Source organism: Bubalus bubalis, chromosome 2 (genome assembly GCF_019923935.1).
Source record: "Bubalus bubalis isolate 160015118507 breed Murrah chromosome 2, NDDB_SH_1, whole genome shotgun sequence".
Classification (NCBI taxonomy): Eukaryota; Metazoa; Chordata; class Mammalia; order Artiodactyla; family Bovidae; genus Bubalus; species Bubalus bubalis.
The window spans coordinates 104,907,888-104,922,518 of record NC_059158.1 but is presented as its reverse complement, the minus strand read 5'-3'; the positions used below and the strand labels follow the sequence as shown (position 1 = coordinate 104,922,518).

The 14,631-nt window shown below is 40.3% G+C and overlaps 1 protein-coding gene across 8 annotated transcripts in view; it reads right to left on the bottom strand.

The window, feature by feature from the left end:
- Positions 1-14,631, bottom strand: part of GTDC1 (glycosyltransferase like domain containing 1) — a 453,460-nt gene that overhangs the window by 38,566 nt on the left and 400,263 nt on the right. The gene's annotated exons all lie outside the window — the stretch shown is intronic.

The window sequence follows — 14,631 nt, the reverse complement described above, 5'->3', positions numbered from 1 at the left end:
AATGCCTCCTTTTAAGTTAGGTGAAGTCAACATTGTTTTCTGTTATATTTTTCATTAATGAAGTTTACAAAATGAACATCAAGAAACTGGATCATCAGTTGGTACAACTTTCGTTCTCAACACCATCAGTATGACATTTTTCATAAGCACTGAACCCAGTTAAAACATACTAAAAAAAAAAAAAATTTGCTAAATTACAGAGAACTTTGTGGAAAATAAAACCTTTTCAGAAAATAAAACCAAATCAGAACTCATAATTTTAGTTTAGTGCTAAGAATTTTCACTGAATAAAATAAAATACTATAGTTTGATTTGGTATTCTGATAGGTAGAGATGGTATCTTACCCTGTAGAGTTGTCTTAGGATTAGAGAAAAAGTACATAAAGTACCTAGCACAATGCCTGGCATGTACTCTGCAATCAAAAAATAGTAACTATTACGTCAAATACATTACTCTTAGGAGCTTTGCCTTCATGGTGATAATTGTTGTGCAACTGCATCTCTTCATCTTGCCCCTTTAAAATGGGTAACAATGAATTGCAGCTGCTTTCTTAGTTAGGTTTTCTCCCATAAAATTAAAATCAAAGCAGTGTCACTTTGAGAATATAAAAATTTTTATGTGATATTAAAGTCTAAATAAACATAATATATCAAAAGAGATTAATTGAACATATTCACAGATCAGTACTATTTTATACTAAATTTGGCAAAAGGTCAGTGAACTTCACTGAATGTACACACAGGATGCCCACTGTAGGCGGTGTGCTACATTATGGTGTTGCTTAACTGGGACTCAAGGTTGTCAATTCAATTCAGACCACCATTAAAAGAAATGAGATAGAACAGAAAAGAAAGAAAACATCACGGTGCGTGCATCAAATGCAGTAAGAGTATGTATTACATTATGAAAGCTTTGGGTCAATTATAAATATGCCTACACACATGGGTATATTAGGTCATAATGTAAATATGTATATTGGTGTGGATCAGATGATCAAAAGGTTGGAAACACTGTTGTGTTAGAATATTTGGGTCATACAAAGCTGAATAATTACAACTGCCATCCTGAAGACACTACTTTTATCTCAAGAACCTTAACTATGACAAACACATAGTTCAGTTCAGTTCAGTTCAGTCACTCAGACGTGTCCGACTCTTTGTGACCCCATGAATCGCAGCACACCAGGCCTCCCTGTCCATCACCAACTCCCAGAGTTCGCTCAGACTCACGTCCATCGAGTCAGTGATGCCATCCAGCCATCTCATCCTCTGTCGTCCCCTTCTCCTCCTGCCCACAATCCCTCCCAGGATCAGAGTCTTTTCCAATGAGTCAACTCTTCACATGAGGTGGCCAAAGTACTGGAGTTTCAGCTTTAGCATCATTCCTTCCAAAGAAATCCCAGGGCTGATCTCCTTCAGAATGGACTGGTTGGATCTCCTTGCAGTCCAAGGGACTCTCAAGAGTCTTCTCCAACACCACAGTTCAAAAGCATCAACACATAGTTAAGTATAAACAAAATCCCGTGGAACTTCAAAGAAGAGAAGCAGCATATCTCTTTTAGAGGTTAAATAAAGTGGTTTAGGTGAGTCTTGGAAGACGGATTGAGCTTGCACAGATAGATGAGGAGGAAGGGGCTCTGGGTAGTGACAAAGTGAGTTACCTTCAGGGAACATGGAATAAACTAGGCCACATCCCAGGATACTCATGGATAAGGACTGAAGAAAGGCTAGAAAGGTAGTTGAAACCATACTGAGAAATCCTGACCTATGAGGTTTATACTTATTTGATAAGGGGAAGAGTAGAGAAGGTGAGATACATGGAAATCATCTTTAGGAAGTTGAAGTTAGCAGAAGCTTAAGGATGGAGCAGAGGGCAACTCTAGTCACCCCATGAGAGTGGCCAGAGGATGTGACTGGCCTAGATCAGTGGTTCTTAACTGCCTGAGGTGGGACTTGGGGTTGTGAGTGGAGACAGATATTGGAATGAGGAATAAAATATGTTTTGAAAAAGCATAACTATTATACTCAGTTTTTATAATTAAAACTTCAAAAACTGTCGCTCCGTGAAATCCCCTTGGGGACAGGGATGTGTACCCATTTAAAAAGCTGATGCGCCCTAATCATGAACATTCTTTCTAGTTGTAACCTCTTTTGGATGACTTTATTTTGTGGACAAGTATGCTAAGGCTGAAAGAGGGGACATGGCTAGTCAGTGTAAGAACTAGAACCAGATCTTGAGCTTCTAAACTCCAGGGCAGTGTTCATTCCACTGCACCATGTATCTGTCATGGTTTCCATTTTTCAAATGTAACAATTTAGGCAAGGAGAGATACATCTGCAAAAACTCACTCTTTGGATCCAGACAGCCACTCCCTGTTGTGCTGCTTTCTGTCAGAGACTCCTGTTCTGATAGCCATTGCAGGAAACTTGAATTTGTAAAATAGTCAGGCTCTCCACCAAAGTCCCTTAGTGAGGCAAATTTTATTTTGACCATACCACACTCCAAATCATGACCATATATAACTATAGGAATTCAAAAAGATAAAACTCCAAAGCAACGTGTAGCAAACATATTCCAAGATCTCCTATCTGTCAATCCAAGTCATAGGTACATTTGCAGCTTTCAAAATTAGCGTCTGTTTCTAATTTCTATCAATGTCTTGCCTCTTTCCCATTCATTATTTAATTAACTCATCTATCTCCTTGTGTCTTCCTCTGGTGAAGATTTCTCATAAATTTTAAGGACAGTTTATAAAAATTAAAGAATATTTTTCCTCAGTAATGTTTTCATAGCTATAACTTTTGAGAACAACTTCTTGAGAGATGTTTTGGGAGCTGTATTCTAGGACATATTATTTTCACAGTCTTCCCCCTGGTAGGATGGATAAATGATTTTGCCTTGAGAGTTGCATGGGATTTTCTGGTTTCCATGTAAAAGATAGATATTCCACTTACAGAAGCTGCAGGAGTAGAGTTCAAGCAGTTTTAAAGTTTAGACCTGATGGAATGGTATGTCTGGGTGTGATCAGGGGAAAAAGTGATTCTCAACGGCTACACTGAACAATAGGAGTGAGCTGTTACCAGTTACTTGTGTCTAGTAAGTCTAGTGAGTCTCCTGGGGTTTCCCAGGTGGCGCTAGTGATAAAGAATCCACCTGCCAATGCAGGAGATGTAAGAGATGCAGGTTCCATCCCTGGGTTGGGAATACCCCCTGGTGAAGGGAATGGCCACCCACTCCAGTATTCTTGCCTGGAGAATCCCATTGACAGAGGAGCCTGGGGGGTATGGTCCATAGGATTGACCAGAGTTGGACACAACTGAAGTGATTTAGCTCACACACACAGTGAGTCTCCTGAGCATTTGTGAGGGAAATGCAGCTGCACAGTTCACAAACCTTTCCTGAGAAAGGAAAAGAAAGACTCTCAAGTACATTGAACAGGAACTTCACCTTTGTCTGGGGTATCGGTGGGAGGTGGGCAGGGGAGCTTGCCCCTCCAACTGGGAGTGTTGCTGACTCTGAAACCCAGGCAGCTGTTTCTAAGAAGTCATACTCTTCACCTGCAAAGTGTCTTCAGGTCACTTATACCACCACCCTTTAGGGCAGCCAAGTGGCAACTGACTGTAGTGCACAGTGAAATGTGCTCAGAAAACAATGGAATGATGAAGGGCTGGGAGCAACTTAGGAGGGAAGGAAAAGGGGAGACACAGGAGAAGAAGCACCACTGGAGTTGGGATTTTGTAAACAGAGAAAGGATACGCATGTGTCTATGTGCTGAGGGGCAGAGGAATTTCAACAATAAATAATACAAGGCATGGAAATGGATAAGTGCACAGATGTACTCAGGAGATCAGAATTCATGAGGGATTAGGTTGGGGTCGGGGTTCGAAGAACTTCATTTATTAACAGGAAATTTAAGTTCATCCCACAGCAAGCCTATGAGACATATTCTTATTCTTGTTATACTATTGTGATTCTCTTCTTGGATGGGGTGGGTTTAGAAAGAAGACCAGTAACAGTAAGTGGATGAATCAAAGTGTCCAGAGGCCAGAAGACCAATCTGAAGGGTTTGGAAGAGTTAAGGTCCCAGAATATAAGGGCGTGCATGCGTGTGTGCTCAGTGGCCAAGTTTGGTCAACTCTTGCGACCCTGTGGACTGTAGACCGCCAGGCTCCTCCGTCCATGGGATTTCCCAGTCAAGAATACTAGAGTGGGCTGCCATTTTCTTCTCCAGAATATAAGGGCAAAAACTGGGAAAGAGGCAGTAGAAACAGGGATGAGGCATGAGAATTACTTCCATGGGATGGTCTTTGATGTGAAATTACTGAGTCACACCAAGGGTATGGAAACTTATATGGCTCAGGAAACATAATTTGCATTGGCTTCACCATACATACAGATATTTCTCCATTAGTTGGCCAGTCTTTGTTAGGATATGCCTTTACTTTTATTGTTTTGGTTAATGTAACTGCTCTCTCATGAATTCTTTGTATTTATACTTATTTCATTAATAGAAGAATTAAAGTTTTTATTCCCCAAATTTGATCTAGCACTTATTTCTTCAGCTTATCACTATCTCTGTTGTTTGTTAGTTGTGTGAGACAAAGGCCGAGCCTTATGCTTGGCACACAATAAGAGTTGAGTAAGTTATTGTACTTTTACTCTGTTAATGTTTGTGTCATCTTTTATCTGTAGCATATATTTAAAATATATAATTACTTACACAAATAATTTGTTTTATTAGTTTTATTCCACAAACTTATTTATTTTACTCAGTTTCCTGTTTTCACTTAAAAATATTATAAAGTTGGGATAAGCATATTAAATTTTGTTATATAAGTGTGGTGGATGTTTACTTATATGCAAGCTGGGTTTATATCTGAATTCCTTATTTTTGTCCCTATCTCTACCTTCATGTTTTTGAATCTGTAAAGTACTCTTTGAAAAGTTACCCCTTCATATGTGTTCTGAATCTGGTAAGATGTGTTTTCCTTTATTATTCCTTTGTAAGTGATTTCTTTGATATTTTTTCCGCTTATTTATTTTGTAGGAATTTTAGAACTAGTCTGTGAGGATATATAAAGTGATATTTGGGCATCTTAATTGGAATCTTGTTAAATTTATAAATTACCTTAAGAGGTACTGTCATTTCTATCTATTCTTTCCTGTCAAGAGTATATACGCATACAAGAGTGCTACGTTGGGTCAGTTGTATCCGACTGTTTGTGATCCCGTGGATTGTAACGTACCAGGATCCTCTGTCCATGGGATTCTCCAGGCAAGAATATGGGAGTGGGTTGCCATGCCATCCTCCAGGGGATCTTCCCGACCCAAGGATTAAACCTCTGTCTCTCATGTCTCTTGCACTGGCAGGCCAGTTCTTTACCACTAGCACCACCTGTAAAGTCCCAGGAGCATATATGTCTATACTTATTTTAATCTTCCCTCCTGCTCCTGCTAAGTTGCTTCAGTCAGGTCCAACTCTGTGCGACCCCATAGATGGCAGCCCACCAGGCTCCCCCGTCCCTGGGATTCTCCAGGCAACTTTACTTTCCCATTACATTTTGTTGTCTTCTTCAGCAAAGGACTGGGAGACAGTTTCAAATCAGATTCTTCGTAACTGACTTCCCCAATCATATTCTTGGAGAATTAATGATATGCCTATTTCTAAGAATCGTATGAAGGTGGCTCTGTCTGCAGAAAATCCACCTCAGATCCATGTTATTTCAACATAAATAATTTCTCTCAGTTATAAACAGAGGATGCTACTGCTTATTTTACTAGCTAGTCACTAGATTGTTGTAAGGGTTATGAAATAATGTATTCAAAATTTATCTGAAAATGTTATAATACAAACAAGGACATGGTATCATAAAATGTGATTTTTAAAATGTTTTTGTTTCCCAGACATTAAGATTTTAGAGCAATGACATCTTCTCTTCTTGGTATTCACCATATGGTGCTAGACCATAGTAGGAACTCAGTTAATACTTCTGTGTTCAGGGGAATGAATAGTGACAAAATTTGTTTAAAAAAAAAAGAAAAAGGAATAGGTTTGGGGAAACATATAGTCTAGAGAGAATGAGTCTATTTAATCTTACTGGCACATTTACTTCCTCTCATATATAATCATATTACAATTCAACACTGATCAATATATTAATAGTTTTCCTTCTGCTGGGTCCCCCTGTAGCAAAATTTTATACCTTTATATTAATGTGATGTAAGTTATTTGTGTTTCTATTATTTCCTCCTTAGTGTAGCTGCTCTGCTGAAAGTGAGATCGTAGCTGGGAGCTGAATGAAAAGGGAGATGGGGGGAGGGGCGAATGTTACATAATTACCTGACGTTTGACTCCAGAGCAAAGGATCAGGAATATGCCAAGATCACTGTAATAACCATTGTCATGCCAGATACTAACCAGAAGCTTTCCACATACTGTTCTTAACCTCAAATTAAAGGTGAACCAGAAGGAAGAACTTCTGTCTGACGAAACTGTAGTTCAGGTTGTTACTTTTCTTATAGTTTTTTCACCTCCCCACTGCCCATGGCCAAAGCTAAAACTCCTTCTTCCACAAAGTTGGGAAAGAGGAATCCTGATGTAAGGCTTTGGCTGTTCATAGAACAAAGTATTTGGTTTAGAATTATCATTTGTGAGAAATTATTAAATATACAGACACATTCCATTGATTTGATATCTTAAGTATTTGCTGCTGCTTCTTTTCTTCTTCTTAAAACACACACACACACCCCATCTCAAGGGCTAATAATGTGACCTTGTCATGAGAACTGGCCAAAGCTAAAATATTTACACTGTGAAGCTTCTAGGCTTTTTGGTTCATTTGTAACATGGAGTCTGATGGATGCTTTATGTGGCAGAGTGACCTTTCAATTTTTGGATTAAAAATAATTAAAATAATGGCAAGAATGAACTTTTAAGGTTCAGCATCATTAATGTCCTCTTCAGATACAAAATGCATTAAAGACTCACTCCATATATAAACTGAAGAGAAGTTCATGAGTCTTATAATAAAAACCAAACAGTATTAAAAGTTTAGAAAGTACTCTCCCCCAAATTATGTTACTGTGCCTGAAATCCTCACTATAACTCACAAGAGGTGAGTTAGGGTGGGTGGTTTTATTATCATAATTATTATTAGCATTTCTCTTTCCCACCAATCTCCTCTTTTGTACTGCACAGATGGATTAACTGAGTTTAATCTAAACAACTATAGGACCCAGTCCGAAACCTGACTTCTGACTTGAATTCATAGAATCACAGCTTCTCAACTGTGGCACTACTGACGCTTTAGGCTGGAGAATTCTCTGTGTGGGGACTGTCTTGTGCAGTTTAAGGGACTGTCCTGCGTCCTGGCCTCTACCCGCTAGATGCCAGTAGCATCCTCCCCTCAACAGCTGTAAGAACCAAAAAATGTCTCTGGGCATTGCTAAACATCCCCTAGGGGTGAAGGGCTAAACCACTGCTGACTGACACTATAAGCTTTTCAAAATGCCATCACCATAAGTGATCATTAACTCCATTCCCACAGAGCCCAGCTCGACTTTGTATGGACTGCTGAATGGGACACAGTCGCTCAATGTGCCTGCAGACACTAGCTGGGCTGTCTCCAGCAAGAAGACCATGAGCAGTACTCTCGTATTTATTAAAAGTTATTAATTCAACAGGGAAGACTCACCCAGATATCAGACCAAGACAGGTATCTTGGATAGGGAGCTATGGTGTCAACAGCGCTTTGCACCAGCTATTTCTGCTTTCTCCCATTCTGGGCTCAAAGCAGGATTGCATTTCCTGGCCCGCTTAGTGTTGGGCACTACCCTTCAACAAGTTCTGGACAAAGATTTGAGTGGAACCCTTTGTCACTTTTGGGCTTCCCTGGTGGCTCAGTGGTAAAGAACATGCCTGTCAATGCAGAAGTCTTAGATTTGATTACTGGGTCGGGAAGATCCCCTGGTGAAGGAAATGGCAACCTACTCCAGTATTCTTGCCTGGGAAATTTCATGGACAGAGAAGCCTGGCAGGCTACAGTCCATGGGGTGGCACAGAGTCGGACATGACTTGGTGGCTGAGCACGCACACACGCAACGTCACTTTTAGGCCAGAGCAGTAACTTGCTAACGAAAGAACCTCCCAGCTTTCTCTTCCACCCGGCATAGTAACAGGTAATGCTTGTGATGGTGAAGGCTTGGGTCTCTCTCTGTAAGTTTAGGTTCCTGAATGACCATATGAGTAGAAGACTACTGCTCACCTGCAATATAAGTACACAGAATGAATAAAAACATAAATGTTAAGTGTTTTAAGCCATTGAGATTTTTAAGGCTGTTAGTTTGGCATAATTTAGCTTATTCTGATTGATGTAAGAGCTGAAATATAAGAACAGATTGAAAAATAGATTTAGGTTAAATCAAGGTCATTTATATGAAAACAGAAAATATAATATAGAACCATTTAGAGCTTCCTTAAGTCTTAGGGTTCTCTATTTTCATTCACTAATTCTCTAATATTTGGAAATCATTTCAACAAAGGTTCTTATATACCTGATATGGTATGTAAACATTATTCTGTTACATTAGACTTATTCTTCATTCATTCAAATAGTATTTATTGAACAGTAAATATATGCCAAGTATTATTTGGAATATCTTTCCACTTCATATTGTTTTTGACACCTTTCTTGTGATGAAGACAGATGGCAGAAAGAAGAGGGAGTTCACTCTAATGTCTGAGGAGTGATATATTTAGGAAATGAATCTGAGGCTTTGTGGGGGTTCTTTGTTTGTTTTTAAACTTTCCATTTGCATAGAAATTATTAGAGAAAATGGAAATGATTTCATATGTGTAGCCAGGAATTTTCCACCATTATCACCTTCTGCTTTCTTACCTATAAAATAGGGATAATTTTATGGTTTCCACTTAGAGGATAATGGCAGAAAGGTAGACTGACAAGGTTTGAATTGTGGATTGAAAACTGGATGGATGTGTGATTTCAGGCAAGTGACTTAATCTCCCTGTTTCTTACTTTTTTCAGCTGTAAAATGATACAACAGAGCTTAATTTACAGGGCTGTTGTGCATTTGAATCAGTTCTAATGAGGTGGATGAAACTGGATACAGAGTAGTCAGAAAGAAAAACACCAATACAGTATATTAACACATATACATGGAATTTAGAAAGATGGTAACAATGACCCTATATGTGAGACAGCAAAAGAGACACAGACATAAAGAACAGACTTTTGGACTCTGTGGGAGAAGGCGAGGGTTGGGATGATTTGAGAGAATAGCATTGAAACAAGTATATCACCATATGTGAAATAGATCGCCAGTCCAGGTTCGATGCATGAGACAGGGTGCTCAGGGCCGGTGCACTGGGAAGACCCTGAGGGATGGGGAGGGAGTTGGGGGGAGGGCGTTCAGGATGGGGGACACATGTACACAAATGGCTGATTCATGTCAATGTATGGCAAAAACCACTACAATATTGTAAAGGAATGAGCCTCCAATTAAAATTAAATTAATTAAAAGGAAAAATAGAAGGCAATGCACACGGGGCTTCAAACAGTACCTGGCATGTCCTAAGTGCTCTAGGAACTGATGAATAAAGCACTGGAGTTGGACTACTTCTGTGATGCAAACATCACAAAAGATATTTTGCTTTATTCACCACTTCAACCTAAACATCTCGTTTAGTACTTGGCATAAAACATACAAAACCGAGACTTGCCTGGTGGTCCCGTGCTTAAGAATCTGCCTTCCAATGCAGGGGATGTGGGTTCAATCCCTGGTCAGGCAACTAATATCCCACATACCTTGGGACAACTAAGCCCAAACACCACAACTAGAGAAGTCGGCGTGCTGCAACAAAGACCCAGCACAGCCAAAACAAAACAAAACAAAACAGAAAAACACTTACTGAACACATATAGGAGTAGGGATGAGAGGACTGACTCCTATGTTCTACTCCCAACCTTGCAGCAATCTACTACTGCCTGTCTCACACACTGTGCTCAGCTCTGAGCACTTGGAATAGTCACTGTACTAGGTCATGCTCCTCTTTTGTAAGATGAAAGGATGATACAAAAGAGCTATAAACTATGTAGCTATAAATGAACTAGAATCAATAATCTTACTCTATCACATTTTTCAGAAAAAAGGATGATAAAAACCTTGCAACAACATAATTTGAAAACAATCAACAGTATGAAAACTCTACAAAGTTGCTCTACTGTGGTTTTAATATTTTCAAAAGGAATTTAAAATAGATTGCTGCATCAAAAAGGGCAGTAAAACTCATTGGTGCTAATGCCATTGCTCAGAAATATGTTACCTTTTCCTACAAGCTCTGTGGAGAGGGAAGGAGAAAGAAGTTGAATAAGGAGTAATTAATGTACAAACTTTCAAGTAGAGTAAGAATAAGTCCTAGAGATCAAAAGAATAGCATAGTGGGGACTTCCCTGGATGTCCAGTGGTTAAGACTCTGTTTCCATTGTAGAGGGTGCAGGTTTGATCTTCAGTTGGGAACTAAGACCCTGAATGACCCATGGCCAAAAAAACAAACAAACAAACAAACTGTATGCATGGTGATAATTACACAATTCTGTAAATACACCAAAAATCATTGAAATGTGCAAGTGGAGTGTATGGTATGTATATTATAATGCAATAACAATTTTTTTTTAAGTACAGCATAGTCATTATAGTCAACAATACTGTATTATATACTTTGAAATTGCTTGAAGACTAGATTTTACATATTCTTATCACAAAAAAAGAAATAATTATGTGATGTGAGAGAGGCCTTAGCTAGAACTACACTGATGATCATGTTGCAATGTGTAAATGTATCAAATTATCACACTGTACACCTTAAATGTATACAATGTTATATGTAAATCATATCTCAAAAAGAGTAATTAATGGCCCTGCTGTCATGTATTAAACCTGTCTTGATTTTGCTTGTGAAAGACAAAATTTGACCCACAAACAGTATAATCAAAGTGACTTAAACTTTCAAAGACTCAGTTTTTCCATCTATCAAATGGGATAATAATACATACTCCGCTGGGATGATCATGAGCATTACATGAAATAACTCAGCAAAGGACCAAGCAAGTAGCAAATATCTGCTTCTATTCTGTCAACAGGAGCAATGAACAGCATAATAATAACTATTTTTGCAATTATTTACAAGAAAGCCACTTGCTCACAAATGTTAACAGTGTCCTGAGTTATTCTTCTGGCTGATACTGTATAGTTTCAACAGAGAGAAGTTGGTGTTAAAGTATGGGTTTTAGATATGCGAATAGGGCACCTGGAAGAGGCAGCAGGCAAAGAAATGTATACCTGCTTTTGTTGTTGTTGCTGTTTCGTCACTAAATCCTGTCTGACTCTTTGTGACCCTATACCTGCTAGGTAACCCTTTGTGTGAAGTGCTAGATGGTGAGTTCTAGGAAAAAATGTTTAGAGAAACACTTGGGTCACAAAACAAGAAAATGGAAATGTAGCACAGCACAGTGGTTAAAAATACTACATAGTTATGTGACCTCACTTAACGTCTCTGTACCTCGGTGTACCTCCGTACCTTAGTGCAGTTTCCCCCACTAAGAAAAATGGAGATAGTAATGCTGAACAAGACTGCTAAGAGGTTAAAGGTTTAACATTTATAAATGGCTTAGAACAATGTCTGAAATACACCATAGTGCTTGTCAAGCCCGAACAGTGATGCAAACAACTGAAGTTACACGAAATGTCCTGTTAGGAAACCTTTGGAGTAAAGACTGCAATGTGGCCGTCTAGGAGCACAACCTGGAAAGCCATCAGACTCATTCATCAAGCCAACAACCCGCGCTCTTCTCATGTGCAAGGTGAAGGGCTGCAGCCTTAAAGAGCTGATTCACGTTTGACGTGACAGATGGGCCAGAGGCGAAGGCAGAAGGGAGTACCAGTTGAGACTGGGAGTAACAGAAGTGTGTGCATAGGTGACAGGACTCTTCCTGTGGTCATCCACAGCATCCCACAGTGATCCACAGCATCCCACAGTGATCCACAGCATTCATACGGAAGTGTCTCCCCAGGGCAGGGCTCCCTGAGGCGCAGGCTGCATCCTGTTCACCGTGAAATCCCTCTTCCAAGGTGTTCAATAAGTATGTGTTGAGGTCAGGCCAAAGTGAGTAAAAGATTGAGCCTGTAATTACTGAGCACTCAGTTCTCAGGCCCCTAATTGCTTCCCATCCCACTTTCAATCCCCACGATGCTGCTCTAAATTGCTAAACGGGTGGGAAGGGAGAGCTGTGATTCCAAAAACATGGCCCTTTGAGGAAAAACCTAGTCTTCTTTGTAGTGGTGGCTTAAAATTACCCAACAGTGAAGCTGGCTGAGAAGCCCTCTGCTTAGTGGTATTCTCCAGCCACTTGCCTCAGTTCATCCACAAACATCTCAATACTGGCAAAAACGAGACTGAAATCATCAGCTTTGCAAATAAGCTGATTTTTTTCTTCCTTCTTTCTCAACAGCCATCCATCTACCAAATTCTTTTCCGTGTTTTCCTTGAGAATCTCTCTCTCCTACAGCCGTCTCACTAATCTTTCTGCCACCAACCACCACACTGATGCTGAAACTGAAGCTCCAATACTTTGGCCACCTGTTGTGAAGAGCTGACTCATTGGAAAAGACCCTGATGCTGGGAAAGACTGAGGGCAGGAGAAGGGGATGACAGAGGATGAGATGGTTGGATAGTATCACTGACTCAATGGACATGATTTTGAGCAAACTCCAGGAAATAGCGGAAGACAGGGAAGTCTGGTGTGCTGCAGTCCCTAGGGTCACAAACAGTCGGACATGACTTAGTGACTGAACAAAAACAAACTACCTCACAGAGCCCATGCTTGGATGATCCTGCAGTCTTACTGTGATTCTGCCTACATATCACTGCAACAACAGAAATCCTCCTAAAATACAGGTTTCATCATATCTCTTTCCAGTTCAAGACCAAGGCTCCCTATTTTTTACCTTTACCTAACCTACTTTGCTGGAGAAGGCAATGGAACCCCACTCCAGTACTCTTGACTGGAAAATCCATGGACAGAGGAGCCTGGTAGGCTGCAGTCCATGGGGTCACTAAGAGTCGGGAACGACTGAGCGACTTCACTTTCACTTTTCACTTTCATGCATTGGAGAAGGAAATGGCAACCCACTCCAGTGTTCTTGCCTGGAGAATCCCAGGGATGGGGAAGCCTGGTGGGCTGCCGTCTCTGGGGTCGCACAGAGTTGGACATGACTGAAGCGACTTAGCAGCAGCAGCAGCAGCAACCTACTTTGCAGATCCTCCATACTTTGGCTCTACCCTGTCTATGTATTACTTACTTACTAACTTTTGTATGCAGAATCTTCTATTTTACTTAGGGATCTCATAGCACTAATCCCTGAAATTGTTCTCTCATTTCAGTATAATATCTGTAATATTTGCTTCTCCATGCTTTTCCCATGTTGCTTCCCCTTTTGGGATCCTAATCCTAATCCTCTGGCTATTCAAGTGCTAGCCCTTCAATTAACATTCTACTCTAAGTAAGCCACATGTGTCAGTACTCATGTATAATTATATTATCCTGTGTTTCCCTTCCTGTTTCCTCTGCTTATGCAAAACTGTTCCTTCTTTAAGAAAACTATAAATTGCTTGAAGACAGGAAGTTCACAGTATTTTTACCTGTTTACCCAACAAACACTCACTGAGTTCCAGCCTTGTGTCAGGCACTGCACTAGGCTTTGAGGAACAGTGATGAATGAGATAGTCACAACCCTTGTCTGCCCAGCACCTATGTTCTACTTTGTGTTTGTGTGTATGTGTGGCAGTGAGATAAGAAATTTCACATAATTATATGATTAGAAACTAAGGAAAGTATCATAAGGTAAAAGTATAGGATGCCATGAGACCATGATAAAGTTTCACACTGAAAGAAAATACACCTGAGCTGAGATCAAATGAATAACAAACAAATAGGCAAATGTCCTGGAGAAGGCAATGGCACCCACTCCAGTACTCTTGCCTGGAAAATCCCATGGATGGAGGAGCCTGGTAGGCTGCAGTCCATGGGTCGCTAAGAGTCGGGCAATACTGAGCAACTTCACTTTTACTTTTCACTTTCATGCATTGGAGAAGGAAATGGCAACCCACTCCAGTGTTCTTGCCTGGAGAATCCCAGGGAAGGCAGAGCCTGGTAGGCTGCCGTCTCTGGGGTTGCACAGAGTCGGATACGACTGAAGTGACTTAGCAGCAGCAGCAGCAGGCAAATGTCCAGAGGTTTAAAGAAGTTTGGAAACTTAGAGGAACTAAAAAGAGGCTGGTGTCCACAAGTGCAGGAGGCAGAGGATGAGCCATATCAGATGAGGCTACTGAGGTACAAGCTCGGTGTACTTCCTCACATCATACCAGAATCACAAAGTACTGGCTAAGTGAGGGTAACGTTTACATGGTCCTTAAAGGAAATGGCAACCCACCCCAGTATTCTTGCCTGGAAAATCCCATGGATGGAGGAGCCTGGTGGGCTACAGTTTATCGGGGTGCAAAGAGTTGGACACGACTGAGTGACTAACACTTTCAGAGTCATAGAGCATGATGA